Source organism: Nomascus leucogenys, chromosome 11 (assembly GCF_006542625.1).
Source record: "Nomascus leucogenys isolate Asia chromosome 11, Asia_NLE_v1, whole genome shotgun sequence".
NCBI classification, from domain to species: domain Eukaryota; kingdom Metazoa; phylum Chordata; class Mammalia; order Primates; family Hylobatidae; genus Nomascus; species Nomascus leucogenys.
In genome coordinates, this window is record NC_044391.1 from 114,193,586 (window position 1) to 114,211,348 (window position 17,763).

Sequence of the window (17,763 nt, forward strand, 5' to 3'; positions counted from 1 at the left end):
GACACTGGCCTCAGGAAACAGGAGCCATCCATGGGAGAATCAAAGGCCAATTTCAAAATCATAATAAAAAGAGATCCCAGAACAACAGATTTGAGCAAGGCTAGGGAGCAACAAGTCAAGATTAGACAAAAAAGGCAGAGGGCTCCACAGAAATGTATCTAAGAAAGAAAAAAATGTCTAACAGAATGCCTGGCTTGCTTGACCAGATATATACAATTCTGTCGGAATTGGGAAATAAATTATAGAATAATTAAAAATAAGAAAATAAAAGTAAGAAAAAAAGAAGAAAAATAAAATTATACAAGAAAGTGTAATCTAGGACAATATATGACTCTACTATGAATATCTACTTGGTCTTAAAAATATCAACATCAATATTGATTGTACTGGACCCGGTTTGTATGACCCAGATTTGCTTGGCCTCACCTGCTCTTCACTGCCCGCTCCATGCTTTTGCCCTTGCTCGGTGGAGAGTACTAGCCACTAGGTTGTTGCCTCATCTCAGCCCCTCCTGGGGTGGGAGCAGGGCATCCTGTGTGCATGCATCACAGCCCCCACAGGAGCCCTTGAACTCCAGGTTTAGGTCCACAGAGTCCCCCTCTCCTGTGACTGGTTGGAGGGCTGGGTCACACAACTTGCAAGTGTGGAGTAGTTAAGATTTTACGGGGCAAACTTTGATGACTTATGGGAAGGAGCTAACAAAGTCTTTACTCTTCTTCCTCTGGAACAGGGCATTTCTGTGGTTAAGCAGTTCCAGTCTCTCATTCTGGAGGCTTCTTATGTGGCCAAGTGTTGGCTAGGTTTCCTGTCAGGCTACAGCTCCTCAGTAATGCAACAACACCACTTATATTTGCTTTCTTCTTTTTTCCCACACCTCCTACTCTTGTGTCTTGGGATGCACCCAATCAAGCCTTAGCATGTAGACTTTGTTTAAGCACTGTTTTCTGGGGAACACAGAATAACACATTGACTGAACCAAAAAGGGCCATGTAACTTTACTGAGAAGCTGAAGAGAGATAGAGAACGAGATTGGGAGAGAGAGAGACAGAGACAGACAGAGAGAGGACATAAAGAATAAAATTCTCGTCTTGTAGGAAATCAATACATAATAGTTAAAACAGAAAAATGTAGAAACAACAATATAATTATATATTATAATATGTAATGTGATTTAGAAAAATGGAGATTAGTGCCTAAAGAAATATCTGAATTAAAAAAAAAGTTCCTTCCAGAGAGTAAGAATCAGTGTGTGAAGAGGTATTAAAGAAATCTATGGGCCGGACGCGGTGGCTCACACCTGTAATCCCAGCACTTTGGGAGGCCGAGATGGGCGGATTACGAGGTCAGGAGATTGAGACCATCCTGGCTAACACGGTGAAACCCCATCTCTACTAAAAATACAAAAAGTTAACCGGGCGTGGTGGCGGGCGCCTGTAGTCCCAGCTACTCGGGAGGCTGAGGCAGGAGAATGGCGTGAACCCCGGGAGACGGAGCTTGCAGTGAGCCGAGATCGCACCACTGCACTCCAGCCTGGGCAACAGAGCGAGACTCCTTCTCAAAAAAAAAAACAAAAACCTATGGTTTTCTTTATAAGCCTAGTAATACTATTGACTTTGAAAACGATGAATGTTGTGGATAAAGCTGGAGGCCATTTTCCTACATGGAATAATTCAGAAACAGAAATTAAATACCACATGTTCTCACTTACAAGTGGGAGCTAAATAATGGGTACATATGGACATAAAGAAGGAAATGATAGACACTGGGGACTCCAAAAGTGGGGAAGATGAGGGTTGAAAAAATACCTACTGGGTACAATGTTCACTATTTGGGTGATAGGTACACTAGGAACCCAAACCTTGCCGTTACACAATATATCTATGTAATAAAAGTACATATGTACCCCCTGAATCTAAAAGAAATCCAAACTGTGAATGTTAAAAAAATTAAGCACAAGAATATATATTCAATATATATTGCAATTGTTCCATCTATTTTGAGTGCAATATAATGTAAACACAGGTCAGGAAAGAGCAGATTTTGAAATTTGTATAGAAAAATATACAAAGTTATACCAATTTTTTTTTTTTTTGAGACAGAGTCTCGTTCTGTCGCCCAGGCTGGAGTGAAGTGGAGCGATCTTGGCTCACTGCAACCTCTGCCTCCTGGGTTCAGGCGATTCTCCTGCCTCAGCCTACCAAGTAGCCAGGATTATAGGCACACACCACCAAACCTGGCTAATTTTTTGTATGTTTTAATAGAGATGGGTTTCCACCATGTCGGCCCGGCTGGTCTCGAACTCTCGACTTCAGCAAAAAGTTTTATAGTTACTAACTCTGAGTCGTGAAATTTCCAGTGCTTTTTTTTTTTTTTAAAGGTCTTTGAATATTTTGAACAGTGCTTGGGTTGTATTTATAAATAAGATGAGTAAGAAAGCTACTTTCCAACAAGAAAACATTGGTCAGATGGATCAGGTATTCATTATAGCTCATAACATGACAAAGATATTTATTACATGTTTAAGATTGTTTGTGAACTAAAATGTACTCTAAAACAAAAGCATGATCTATGACATTTACCTAACACAGAACATGCTACCTTGTATTAGTTATTTTTTCAGTTGCATGTGTCTTGTCTCCTCAATGATAATGTAAGTTACCCTGAAGAAAGTGCTTCTCCTAGCTGCCTTTCTATCATTCACAGTTCCAACCAATTACAGGTGCGCATACACACATACACACACACATGCATAAAGAAAATATATGGATAAAGACCATGTTGAAAGTTAGATATAAGCTTGTCAAGTTCACAACCTATAAATAAAATGATTTTTTTCTAAGGATGAAAGGAGTAATGGAAAAAGGAAAGGAAGTAATTAGAAGTGGTGTTGCATTACTGAGTGGCTGACAAGAAACCTAGCCAACCATTTGGCCACATAGCAGCCTCCAGAATGGAAGACTGGAACCATTTAACCTCAGAAATCCCTGTTCCAGAGGAGGAAGAGTAAATAATTTTTTAGCTCCTTCCCATGCCCTGTTTTTCACAAGTCATCAAAGTTTGCCCCATAAAGCCTTCAAGCCTAGGATGGTTGATTTTATGTGTCAACTTGACTGGACCATGGAATGCCAGGATATTGAGTCAAACATTACTCTGGGTGTGTATGTGACAGTGTTTCTGGACAAGATTAACATTTGATCAAAGTAGATTACCCTATCTAATGTGGGTGGGCCCCAACCAATCAGTTGAGGGCCTGACTAGAACAAAAAGTCTGACTCTTTGTAAGTAAGAGGGAATTCCTTCTGCCTGATTGCTTGAGCTGGGACCTTGGTCTTTTTCTGCCTTTGGACTTGAACTGAAACATCAGCTCTTCTTGGGTCTTGAACCTACAGGCTTTCAAAATGCTGAGAAGTCTCAAGCTTGAGAAGCTTATACCATGAGCTCTCTTGGGTCTCCAGCTTGCCAACTGAAGATCTTGAGACTTCTCAGCCTTCATAATCATGTGAGCTAATTCCTTATAATAGATCGTTATATCTATCTATCTAGCTACCTACCTATGTACCTACCTACCTACCTACCTACCTAACTACTGACTGACCGACCTACCTAGATGGATATCATCTCCTGTTGGTTCTATTTCTCTGGAGAATTCTGATTAATACAATGTCCTTATATTAAGGTGACTCATGGTCATTCAAGTATCTTGGGCTGCAGCCCATCCTAGCTATAGATTATTTCAAATATGACAACAAACTCCAACTCCTTGTACTTTCAAGGGTAACAGTATAGAAGCAACTCTGTGTGAAGAAATGTCTTTGACAAGAAGTTACTCTGACTAGTTCTGTCTAGGGAGCAGTACGAATGCTCTCAGGATGGATGTTACTGGCTTTTAGACTCAACACATAGGACATTTATCAAGCACTCGCAATGTGCAAACCATTGTGCTAGGTTTTGTGAAGTCTGCCAAGATGAGTAAGTTCCTGAGTGTCTGTGGACCACCAAGGCTGGAAATATAGCATATAGTATGGCAAATTATGCTGTACTTATTTTTTCAACATGCCATCTTTATAATCTCTCTTTCAATGGATATGATTGAGGCATGACTCATGAATGTCTATCTTCTCCAGAAAGGAAAGCGTCTTTTTGTGAAAAGATGAAAAACTGAGCATCTATTTTCAGGTTAAGATTTACATATCATGGTCATGTGATTGCAATGGATTTTTATGAGTTTGAAAATGTTGCCCTAATTTCTTCAACAGGCCTTTCACAGTTATGAGTAATCAAAAAATACATTTCTCTCAACTACAGAATATACTGACTCACAAAAAAATGAAAACTTCTGTTTTACCGCTTAGTGCCAATCATACGAACTATTGGAAAATTTACAGTTCTATGTCCAGCCAAAGAAAATCCATCCCAGACATATAGTTAATCGGTTTATTTTTCACTCCATAACATATTCCAGAATCTCTTAGGCTGCTTTTCATAGTAAGCAATGTGATCATGTGGTGGCTAATGTTAATATAACCTCATATTTTTCCTAGAAACGAAATATTTGGTTCACGTATAGACCAAAATAAATTTGGCTAATTAAAAAAACAACAAGCAAATAAATGAGAAGCACATACAAAGCCAAATAAAACAAGTGGAATTCTGTTTTGTCTTTTTATTTCATTTCTGGTGATTTTCAATCAGAATTAAAGTTTTTTTTTAACCAAAGGGTAAATAACTGGTGCAGCCAGAACCCCCACTTCAGGCAGCACCAACAAGCCACTCTAGGTTGGTAACAGAATAAAAGGAAAAAAGTGAGTTAGGTTGGAGAATTTCCATTTCCACAGTGACGTTATTTCCATATCTGTCTTCGTCTTGCAAACAAATTGTAGACCATTGCCCCTTAAATGTAGACATGACAACAAATATTTGTTTTGTTAATTCTCAGTTTTAATGTGTATTTTATGTAGAGGAAGGCAGTCAACATGAGGCATTCCTGGTAATAGTTATCAAGGCATATTGAAAAATAGCTTTTTATAAAACATTTTTAGCAAAAGAAATTGAAAAAAATATGGGTATAACTTAACAGTGCATGGCGCTCATTGAATCAATCCCATTAGCATTAATATTTCTGTAAAGTGCGCTCCACGCACAAGGCACCTCAATTTTCAGTGGACTTGAACATGAGCAGCATTTCTTTATACAATTCTGTAATTGTTCTGCATATGTTAAAATTAAGTTAAAACTTTACATATAAATATTTTTACATATATGATATATAATTTGTATGTGTATATACACACACATATATACATTCTTTCTCTCTCTGTGTGTATATATATGATCACCGAAAATGAAATAAAAAGAGAGGGAGAGAGAGAAAGAAAAAGAGAAAGAGAATAAAAACATATCTGATTTCATATAGATTTCTAAGGGCTTAAGATTTCTCTTCATGTCCTTATGGAGGATAAAGTATTAGCATCAGGAATTTAGTACAGATTCCTTTCAATTCTGTTTTTTCACTTTTGAAATAAGCTTTATGCTGGATTATTGTTTATTTCTTTTGAAGCCCTCTACCAATGTCACAAATCTGAAGGAATCTGTTCTCTTTCTCACTGTGCATGTCTAATTATAGGTATTACATATAGTGCAAGTATGCTAGTCTTGCACTCAAAATACTGCGTGACTTGGCTGGGTGCAGTGGCTCACGCTTGTAATCCCAGCACTTTGGGAGGCTGAGGCGGGTGGATCCCCTGAGGTCAGGAGTTCAAGACAAGCCATGGCCAACATGGCAAAACCCTCTCTCTACTAAAAATACAGAAATTAGCTGCACGTGATGGTGCTCACCTGTAGTCCCAGCTACTTGGGTGGCTGAAGAAGGAGAATCACTTGAACCCGGGAGGTGGAGGTTGCAGTGAGCCAACATCATGCCACTGCACTCCAGCCTGGGTGACAGAGTGAGATGCTGTCCAAAAAAGGAAAATACTATGTGATACTGTGTGTCTCCAGAAGAGACCTTTAGCATTTCTATCTCTCCCTTTGCTTATGAACCGGAGATGATAACTCCTAACTCTCTGGGTTGTTTTGATACTTGATTGAGTCCATGGGAATGCTTTGTATATCTCAAGCAAGTTCTAATCCAGCCAGAGACATGGCCATTAATTTTCATGTTGGTAAGTGATTTTGATCCATTTGTGACCGTTAATAGCATTTTATAGGTTAGACATCACCCCAACCAACCTTGAAAACAGCCTCTTGGATACTTGCCTATCTTTGCAGATCTGAGCAGTAGAGAACGTGTAGGCAAGCAGTGAAACAGTCTAATTCATAACCATAACATTCTAAAACAGAAGAGTCCTAAGAGATTATTGTGTCTTTTTTATTGTGCTAAGTATCTTTGGTTCTACAATAATAGGTAGATGGTTTTGACATTCCTACTTACAAGGCTGATCTGTGACAAATATTAGATGGCAAGTTCCTCTTCATTATAATAGGGCTGCACAGTCTTTTAAAAATATAATTATAACTTTTTTCATTCTCGTAGACAAAACAATATTCTAAGCAAACAGCCCCAAGATTCTTTGGCTTCTACTTCCATACCTCCCCACCCTTTCCTTTACTCCAAACCAGCCCTCTATGTAGGAGGAGTTATATGTTTCTTTACCACCAAGAGAATACTGACATTGATTCAAATCATAAGTAGCTAGAAGCTGAATCTCATACAACTCTTCAAGGTTATTCCATGATCATGTGTAATTTTTATGTGAAATGACTTGAGTAAAACTAAATTAGTTTCTAAATAAAGAAAAAATAAAGTTTAAACTAAAATTAGAGTTAGAAAAATATTTTTTCACACTATAGCTACAAAATTACACTATGGAAACATTACTACATTATGTCTACCATGAGAAATAGAAGTGTAGCAGAGATTGCAAACCTGGATTCAAATTACGACTCTACCAATTTCTAGCTAGGTGACTGTGGCCTCAGTTTCCTAACCAATAATAGCACTAGTTGCAGTCTAGCAGCTTAACAGTGACAGTACCCAACTGACAAAGATGCTGTGGGGATTCAGTAGATCAATACCTGTAAAGAACTGAGAACATTACTATAATAAATGTTGGCATTTATCATCATCACCATCGTCATCATTCTACTCCTTTTTAGAAAGGGAAATCTTCTTAAATGCCCAAAATACAAACTAATCATCTTCTTTTTCTACAAATTGAAGGTTGCATTTCAACCAAATAATCTTTTATGTAAGTAAGAAGCAGTTACAGGCACAGTAACACAGCTGGTGATCTCTGTTTCGCTATGTTCTGGCACACTGAGAAAGCAAAGTAGTGGACCTGGCTCATTAAGCTAGACTATGTTAAAAAACTCAAAAGCACTACACTGACTTGTCTTCAACTTACAAAAACATTTATTTTAAGGACTCAGACAAAGAATAGGGCTTAGCAAGTGAAAACTGGAAGAGCAGATAAGCTAATTAGGTAAAAATTGAAGCAGATTCCTTGCCCTGTGTAAAGCCAACATTAGGAATAACAAAGACAGTAGAAAGTGTTGAAATTAAGTAAGTGGGTGCCAGGGCTCATTCTCAGGGCCCTGAATTTTGGGTCAGTTCATGAGGTGCTGGAAGTTTGGTACTCCATAAAAAGTCCGAAAGGTCACTAAATAACTCTCTACTTTCTTGGCCAGGCACGGTGGCTCACGCCTGTAATCCCAGCACTCTGGGAGGCCTTGGCGGGTGGATCACCAGAGGTCAGGAGTTTGGCACTAGCCTGGCCAACACAGTGAAACCCCATCTCTACTAAGAAAAAATAAAAAAATAAAAAAAATTAGCTGGGCGTGGCAGTGGGTGCCTGTAATCCCAGCTACTTGGGAGGCTGAGGCAGGAGAATCTCTTGAACCCAGGAGGCGGATGTTGCAGTGAGCAAAGATCGTGCCACTGTACTCCAGCCTGGGCAACAGAGTGAGACTCCATCTTAAAAAACCAATAACAAACAAACAATAACTCTCTACTTTCTCTCCAGACCTGGTCGCCCTGAGCTATGCCAGAGAAGTGGTCGGCATTGTATTAAATAATAACTCTATCTAGCACTGCAAGATTTTAGTGGCAGAAGTACACGAAATATAGATTTTTGGCTAAATGTTCAAGCAACTATTAAGCCCAATCCAGTGCTAAATAGAACACCATCACTAGGGTGACCAACTCCTTCCTGTTTGCCCAGGACTTTTCTGATTTTAGCACATAAATTCCATGCCTGGGAACCCCCTCAGTCCCAGGCAAATGAAAATAGTCGGTCACTCTAACCATCATAGAACGAATATCTGGATAGAAAATATCTGAAATATTATAAAAATGTTAGTTGTTAAAATTTTCAGGACTCAAAATTTGAAAGTTTGACCTAGTAAGGGAACAATAATTTCTCAGTACTATTAGCTGCACGTTTATTAATTCAACTGCACACTGGGGATGGGAACAGATATTTACCTTCAATTGAGGTCACTGGAGAAATAAGATCTTTTTGGCTAACACTGCCAATATAGGTAACTGTTCAAGATGGAGCTGCAATCAGGATGTTAAGCTTTGTGTATTTTCTTATGGTGATAAAATTGAAGTGAAAACTTACTTCCTCTTCAACTCCTGTGCTTGATAATTTAGTCAATGATGATGGCGCAATTTTACTGAGGCAATCCCCAAAACCAAATATTTCTCTCTCTAGTTAACTGTTTGAAAAAATCTAATTTTTATGTATAAAATTAACAAGTTTCACAACATTAATTACTGCAGTGTTTTACTCTGAATTCAACTGACAGAATCTCAAAAACTAATGCATACAGGAGATCTTAATCCTACCTATATCTAAAATGGTTATCCACATTTGAAAGTGAATATTATGCAATCACAACACATCCAGATGACATGATCTGTTTTTATTGCTGCTATTGATACATTATTTAGATATGAGAGTAACATGCAATGTTATGATCATTGATCACCCATAATTTCAGGAATGCCAGGAATGATATTGCATTTAGGCATTTTGGTATTTGAGCTTTCAAAGGCTGAGGCTGCAGCCCAAGCTGAGGAGCAGATATTGGCTAAATTCCAAAATTAAAGTCATATGTTGGTAATTGCCCATTTAGAACCACTGACCATGAGCTGAAGAAGCCTTCTGAAGCCAAATCCCTATGAACTTCCATAAGCGCTGTCCACTCTTGAATGCTTTTCACGCTGCTTCTACCGTTGACTGGCCCACTTGCTCATTCATCATACCTGAGGGCATTCAGTAGGGGATCCCCAAGGACTAGGGTAACTGAGCCAATTGCTTACTGAGTGCAAATTCAGAAGGCTAAATTGATTATAGGATTACACAAGCATGCAGACAGCAGTGCACATATAATGTGTGTATGTGTGAAGCATGTGTGATGGATAATTTTATGTGTCAACTTGACTGGGTTAAGTAATACCCAGATAGCTGGCAAACATTGTTTCTGAGTATATCTATCAGGATGTTTCTGGAAAAGATTAGGTTATGAATCAGTAGGCTAAGTAAAAAAGACCAACCTCACCAATATGGGCAGGCAATCCATTAAGGGCCCAGATAGAACAGAACGGCAGAGAAAGGGCAAAATTGCTCCTTTTTTGGAGCCAGAGTATTCATCTTCTCCTGCCCAGAGCTCCAGGTTCTTGGGCTTTTAGATTCTGAAACTTATACCATCAACACTGCCTCCCCCCAGCTGCCGGCCTCTGGTCTCCAGCTGAACAGCACCACAGCAGCTTTCCTGGCTCTTCAGTTTGCTGATGGCATATTATGGGGCTTTTTGGCTTCTAAAATCATGTGGACTAATTCCCACAATAAATACCTTCTTATATATTATATCTGTATATATCCTACTGGTTCTGTTTCTCTGGAGAACGCTACCTAATACCGAATGTTAGCAGACATTTAAAAATACCAGAATTCCATAGGTGGAAATTGAACAATGAGAACACTTGGCCACAAGGCAGGGAACATCACACACCGGGGCCTGTCGTGGGGTTGGGGGAGGGGGGAGGGGTAGCATTAGGAGAAATACCTAATGTAAATGATGAGTTAATGGGTGCAGCAAACCAACACGGCACATGTATACATACGTAACAAACCTGCCCATCGTGCACATGTACCCTAGAACTTAAAGTATAATTTTAAAAAATTTAAAAAATGCACCTGGCATATAACAGTGCTTAATAAAAATTTTAAAACAAAAACAAACAAAAAATCAGAGTTCTCTACATTGATACAACGTTAGATTATTGGCAGAACTCATTCACTTATTTCTGGCCTTGAAAGTCCATATTTATAAGAGATTAAACCCTGCTTACTTTTTTCTAACTCTGTCTTCTTCCAGCCCTCACAACTAGATTAAATAATAGCCTCGACCTATATTCTCAGTGACGGTATTTTCTTATAGGGAGCAGGATATATGTTAATATCTCTACCATTCACTCCTCCCACAAACCCACCCATTCCAAACTCATTTTTTATCGTGATAAAATACACTTAGCATTTACTGTTTTGACCATTTTTAAGTGTATAGTTCAGTAGTACTAAGTACAATTACATTGTTGTACAACCATCACCACTATCCATCTCCAGAACTTTTTCATCTTCACCAAACAAAACTCTCTACCCATTGCACACTATCCCTCCTGGCTGTGGGGAGAGAAGAACAGGGAGATATTGCATAATGGGTACAGATTTCTGTCTCTGAATATGACTACTCTAGGTAGCTCATGTAAGTGGAATCATACATTAATTTTTTTTGTGATTGGCACGTCAGCATAATGTCTTCAAGGTTCATCTACGTTGTACCATGTGTTAGAATTTCCTTCCTTAAGCCTGAATAATATTCCATTGTATGCATATACCACATATTGTTTATCCTTTCTTCTATTAATGGACACTTGGGTTGCTTCTGCCTGTTGGCAATTGTGAAAAATGTTGCTATGAACATGGATATACAAGAGATAATCAACCCCTTGTCTTTATTTCTTTTGGATGTATACTCAGAAATGGAACTGCTGAATCATATGGTCTAACTTGCTTTTGATGAAACTTGGAATTGTCAGTTTCCACAAATCTAGTTTGCAGAAGGCCAGATATGATTAGTGTGTCCCTGCTTTCCTCTGTCTCTTTTACGGCAGAACCTGCTATTCCCAGGAACAATCCAGGGGCACCTTTGCATCCTCCGATTTCAACTCCTTTTCCCTTTTTCTATGGCTCTTCAGCATTGATTCCATCCACAGGTCCAGGCTTCTTTCAAGAACTAAATGTTAAATGTTTTTGGTATAAATTTTTGCATCTTAAGTATGGCAAACATATTCTACAAAGTTGTAGTTTGCTCTTTAAAACATATGTTGTCTTTTTGTTTCATTGAAAATTAAAATTTACTACAGTTTTATCAAGCTTTTATGATTTTTTAAGCCTTATTTAAAAACATTCTTAACTATATGAAAATTATTTTTATGAAGTTATCTTTCTCATTTAGGTTTTTATATGGAATTGATTGCGTTCTATACTGATAATTGAGTTTCGTGAGGTTAATTATAGAGTATCTTATCCCTTAGCCACTGATCTTCAATATTCAGACTCTCACAAATCAAATTTTTGAGCATCCTTATTGTTTTAGGAGGTCTCTATTCTGTTCCAAGAATCTGTTTTTCTAACTTTGCATTAATGTCATGTTTTTTATGTATGAAAACTTTATAATAAATCTTGATATTGGTTAGGGCATTTTCCTGTACCATGTTCTTCTTTACTATTATATTGGCTATTGTTCATTTGCTGTTCTCTGACAAATGCAGAATTAGATTGTCAAGTTCTATAAAAATTCCTATAAGAACGTTTGTAGATATTATATTAAAATATAAGCCAATTTTGAGATAATTACATCTTTATGATTAGTCTTCTATATCAAGATTATAGTTTATTTTCTTTAATATATGTCAATAAAATGTTTTAATTTTGGCTAGAAAAGAAAAAACGGCACTAAAGTTTTAGTCATTTAAGTTTCTGAAAACCTTCCTTAAGTTTTCCTCTAAGACTGGAGCCCCACTGTTATGGTTTGAATGTATGTGTCCCTCCAAAATTCATATGTTAGAACTTAAACCCTAAGATATTAAGAGATAGGACCTTAGAAGAGGGAGCACCCTAGTGCCTTTTGCTCTTCCATCCCTTCTGCCATACAGGGACACACAGTAGTTTTTCCCTCTGGAGGATGCAGCAATAAGGAATCATCTTGGAAGCAGAGTGAGAACTTACCAGACACCAAAGCTGCTTATGCCTTGATCTTGGGCTTTCCAGTATCTAGAACTGTGAGAAATAAATTTCTATTATTTACAAGTTACCCAGTCTCAGGTATTTTGTTATAGCAGAAGGAATAGACTAAGACACCCACCCTGCCAGGCATGGACTAATTCCCTTCCCTGATTCTGCATGTGAATTAGATAGGAATGATAAACCTAAGGCCTGTACCTGTGTGTAGGGTCTTTGGGACTATGTTGAACTGGGTGTTGTGTTTAGCTAAATTGGCAAATGTAAATTGCAATCAAGAAAATAATCCAGAACTCAGAGTAACAGCAGCAGAAACAAGTATCAGGATTGAGGCGTGAAGCAAAACCAGGTGCAAGAAATTATTCAAGGTACCAGAAGTCAAGATAATCAGAAGCAGATGAGTCAGTAGAATGAATGTTGAGTTGAAACAAACAGTTGAAAGGTGTAACAAATTAAAGTTTTCAGGGTTTTTTTGGTGGTATCGACCCCAAGGCTAAAATTAGGTAATGCATCTGAGTTCTGGACCTTGCTTCTGCATCCCACTTCTGCTGTTGAGGGCAGAAAAATCTTAATACTGTGAATGTAAAGAACTCCAGAATGGCAGTTGCTCCCTGCTAGACCCCAAAATTTCAACCACTGCCTGACATTACTGTTTCCTTAGTCAAAATATGAACTGGAATATTCTTCCCAATTACAAGAAAGCTGTGTCTGTTTCAGGCTTGGTTGTGGGTGGAGATAATCCTGTCCTAAACATTAGTAACCAGGGACTTGGGCCTTTTCTGGCTCAGATTTGTATTACCTCTGTAGTCTGGACACTTCTGAGCCAAGAAATTAGATCAAAACGTAGTGTAAGCTTATAATGCCCTGTGGTACTTTGCAGAAACAAAGGTAAAATCTCATTCTAAGCCACTCATGAGTCCCATTACCAACAGGTGATGTATAATGAGATGATGATTTGGGAGATTTCAGGAATTGATAGAATACTTCAGATTTAAAAGAATGATATTTTTCATTATGTTGCTAAACAGTTCACATAAGATTCCCACAATGTTTTTTTCAATATAATCACAATGGAAAAGTCACAACAGACAAATTCATATCCTGTCCAAACAACAATGGTTATATCATCCTTTTGGTTTTTGTTACCCACAAATTAAAACAAACTCTGTGTTCAATTAAATTTATTAAATAGTTCATTTCAGGTAACAATAATATCTAATAGTTCTGTTCTCTTCTTTATATATATGTATGGATCGATGTAGATATGTATACAATTTATTATACTTTGAATTATGTTTCATGCTGAAAACTTCTGTAAGGAGGAAAGGAAGGAATTATGAAGTGAGGGAAACGTCTGAATGGAATTGGTGCTTAACATGGTTTGGCTCTGTGTCCCCACCCAAATCTCACCTCTAATTGTAATCCCCACGTGTTGAGGGAGGGACCTGTAATCTGCACGTGTCAAGGGAGGGAGGTGATTGGATCATGAGGGCAGTTTCCCCCATACTTCTCTCATGATAGTGAGTCTCATGAAATCTGATGGTTTTATAAGTGTCTGGCATTTCTCCTGCTGGCACTCACTCCCTCCTGCCACCTTGTGAAGAAGGTATCTGCTTCCTTTTCACCTTTCACCATGATTGTAAGTTTCCTGAGGCCTCCTAGCCATGCTTCCTGCTAAGCCTGCAAAACTGGGAGTTAAATAAACCTCTTTCCTTTATAATTACCCAGTTTCTATTCTTTAATTTTTCTCTACATTTTGTTTATTGAGACAAACTAATTAAAAGACACAAACATAGGGCATGTTTACATGGACATTATAACAAACATATACATTAAAAGTGTAGGAATGTGTTGCCTTCCTGCTAAACGGAAAGTTCCTAAGCTTTTATATATATAAAAGTTGTACAATTTAATGTCCTAAAGTACAAAAGATCATTTATAAAGTTATTTTACACTAAGTACTATTTATTTTACTTTTTTGCTATGTAGTTCAACCCCCTAGAACTGTTTTGTATAACGACACACAGATACCTGTCCCTGAGGTAGGAAGTCTGTCTCAGATGCAAGGTATTTTGATGCTTGAACTAACACAGTAGGGTATAAACAGAAATCATCCAGTTTGATAGTCAGTCCTGCAAACATTCTGCAAGATTAACACAACTAATTTCCATTTCTCTTAACTGCAATGATTAAAAAATGAAAAAAACCAAAAACATATTGCAACTTAAAAAAAAATCACAGTCTTGGTTTTAGTTAACTTTTTTTTTTTTTAACACAATGCTTTAAAAACAATGTGCGGCATAATGGTGTAAAGAGTATCTGTTTCCCTAGCTTTTGGTTTCTACTTTATGTACAGAGATAAAATATCCTGCTAAGAAATAGAAAGCACATGTCTCAACGTGCACAATCATTGCTGGGTTTCTGCAGGGAGTGCAGACAGCTGTCTCCCTGAAAACACCACAAAACTGATACAAGTGTTTTCTCAAAAAAAGACAAAAAGTGATGTCCATATTTATAAAGTTGAACAAATCTGTGCAATACTTAAGAAATGGAAGGAGAAATTTTAAAAAAGATACACTCTGCATGTTCTGAAGGGGTATATACTACCTAGTTAGTGGTTAGAATAAAAACTGTACAATTTAATATAAGACATAAACTCTAGAGAGCAACTAACACATCTGTCTCTGTTGTAACATCAACAGGCTCTGATTGGGAGACAGAGGGGCATATCACATCCCAGTGCCTCCAGCGTCTTCCAATTTAAAGCAATATATTTGAACTGTTCCAAAGCACTCCTTGGCTCCTAAACAGGAGTCCCACTGGCCTCTGTTTGTTAGGAACCTGCCTGTCCACACACTTGACTTCTCCTCTGTCAGCTGAGGCTTTTCTTAGCAAAACACAATTTGTAGAATTTTTTTTTAATTTTTTTTTTAAAGTCAACTACAATGCTATATTCCATCGGGATTAATATGCTGAGCAATATTTACATTTCCAAATATCAGGCCACAATCCCTATTATATGTTGAAGTTAGAATGATAAATTATCATATGCTTTGCATATCAGAGCTGGTATCACCTTTCCCATAGGGAATGCTGCCTGAAATTAACATATTCCCCAAGGTAAAATGCATATTCTCTGAAATGCATTTTATTATGACAATGCATGTATTTACTCATAAAAACAATAAACACAGACAATTCTACACTAGCTCTCAATCTGTGGATTTAGAATTTCAGGTTAAAATCAGCCATCCACCTTGTATAGGGAGAAGAGTTCTGCTAGTGTTTACAATAAAGTGATTCCTTGGGATTAGAAATAGTAATGCTGTTTTTTTTTTTTTTTCTATTTTGAAGTGGGTTCTACTTATTTATGATTGGTTTTAATTCTGGCCTTTCATCTTGCCAACTACTATCCTGTTTAAGCAATGTTGTCAGCTAAAAGGAATTTCTGATTAAAGTGGTCCTGTGATAAGTTACATACACAGCCTACTTTGAATAATCCCAGCCAAATTGGAGAAAAATGCTACCACACTCTTATTAACTAATGTAATAAAATCTCCCACTTTCATGGTTTAATTTTTGCTTTAATCAACTAAAAGTTAAGTTGCTGGTAAATATTTACTTTAACCCACATTTTGTTTTTATAATACTGTTTAGCAAGGCGGTGATGTAGGCAAAGCTTGGGGCTAGAAAGACATGCTCTCTACAGGTCTCATTGCTATATTGAGAGGGGCGGCTAATGTCATAGGCGTGGGCAGACTCATTGGAGATGTGATGGTGACAGGGTGTGCTGTATTCTCTGGGGCAGTGACGGGGGTGGGGAGGTTGACCGGGGTAGTGAGTGTTAAAGGAGAGGTCATGGATAATGGACTGGTTATAGTTACAGGATGCCCTATGTTCATTGGGCTGGTTATGTTAACTGCACTTTAAACATTTACTGGACTTCTCATGCTCATTGCAGCTGCCACTGTGACTGGGTTTGACATAGTCCCAGACGACACAGAGGATGTTATATTGAATGGAGTAGTGAGAATCACAGGTGCCGTAGCAGCCGTGGAGGTTTGGCACAGATTAGCAGCTTCTTTCTTCCTCGCTTTAACAGCTTCTTCCCACAGTCTCAGTGTTTCTACCTGCTTCCCTGGCCAGCTTGTCACATGTTGTTGTTGTTGTTGTTGCTGCTGCTCCTGCTGCTGCTTTTAGTTACTGGTCTCTTCACTTACGCCTGTTTTACTGACGCCTTGTTTACATGTATTACAGTGGATACTTTGGCTCTGCCCATGAGTCTTTAAGTGGCTGGTGATGTATGCTGCACTCGGGAGCTTCCCACAGATGTTACATGATACCTTGCCTTCGTGGTGCACCATGTGTGTCCGCAGTCTGTCTTTGGTGGCAAAGGCACCAGTGCACGTTTGGCATTTGAAGGGTCTTTCTGTTGAATGGACATGTTTTACGTGACAGCTTAAGTGGTCAGGCCTTGAGAAGCCTTTCCCACAAACACTGCAAGTATAGGGTTTGGTGATGCCTCCTTCATGAAACCTCACATGGTAAGTCATCCGGTCCTTCCTCTTGAAGTGCTGATTGCAAATAGGACACTGGAAGGGCGTCTCATCTGAATGGGAGAGCTTGTGCCGACTGAGATGGTACACATCTCGGAAGGCCTTCCCACACATCTCACAAGCACGGTTCTTCTTGACAGGCTTACTGAGTTTCTTGACAGATTGAGTCACCGGCATAGCTGTGGTGCTGGCACTGCTACTGGGGTTGGTGCCCGAGGAAGATGTGGTGACTGTTGACAAGATGTCTGCAATGGTCGAGACCAACAAAGTTCGGCTGCTGTCCCCAGCGATGGTAGAGATAAGGGGTAACACCGTGGTGTGGGTTTTCTTTGGCCGGGACACCAACTTGGTCCCAGTTTGGCAGAATTCATGGCGCCTCAGGTGACAGCTGTCCCTGAAAGCTTTACTGCAGTAAGTGCATACAAATGAAGTTTTGGGTTTTTCTTTTTTAATCCCAATGGCATCCTTTAATGTTTCTGGTGCACCCTGGGGTTTCTGAGTTACTGGTATTGGAAGCAATGGTTTCTGAACAGGGGGCTCCACGGCAGAGCTCAGGAGGGGCAGCAAGCTCTTCTGTGCTGCCTGCTGTTGGTGATGGGAAGCTACATGGGCTGCCATTTGACCAATTCAGGTGTCTGTGGCAACATGAAGTATTTTTACAGCATTGCTGAAGCTCACTCACACACGAGGGTCACACCAGGTCCCTGCTTCTTGGGTGAAATGCTGTAGAACCACTATAGGAATCACTCTCTGAGGATTCCTAGGATCCCCACACTTCTACATGAAGCCTTCTAAGGGGGAACTGGGTTTTCCCAACTTGTTCTCTGGAATAGGAACGCAGGTCAGTTGGCCTCCATGGCTGCGGCGGCCGACCCCCCCTTTCTCCCCACTCCCCCCGC

General features: G+C 38.8%; 1 pseudogene across 1 annotated transcript; it reads right to left on the bottom strand.

The window, feature by feature from the left end:
- Nucleotides 1-15,961: 15,961 nt before the first annotated feature.
- On the bottom strand, nt 15,962-17,482 carry LOC100601899 (annotated as a pseudogene). The gene has a single exon (XR_004032344.1). The product of XR_004032344.1 is annotated as a vascular endothelial zinc finger 1 pseudogene (transcript).
- Between the last annotated feature and the right edge of the window lie 281 nt (nt 17,483-17,763).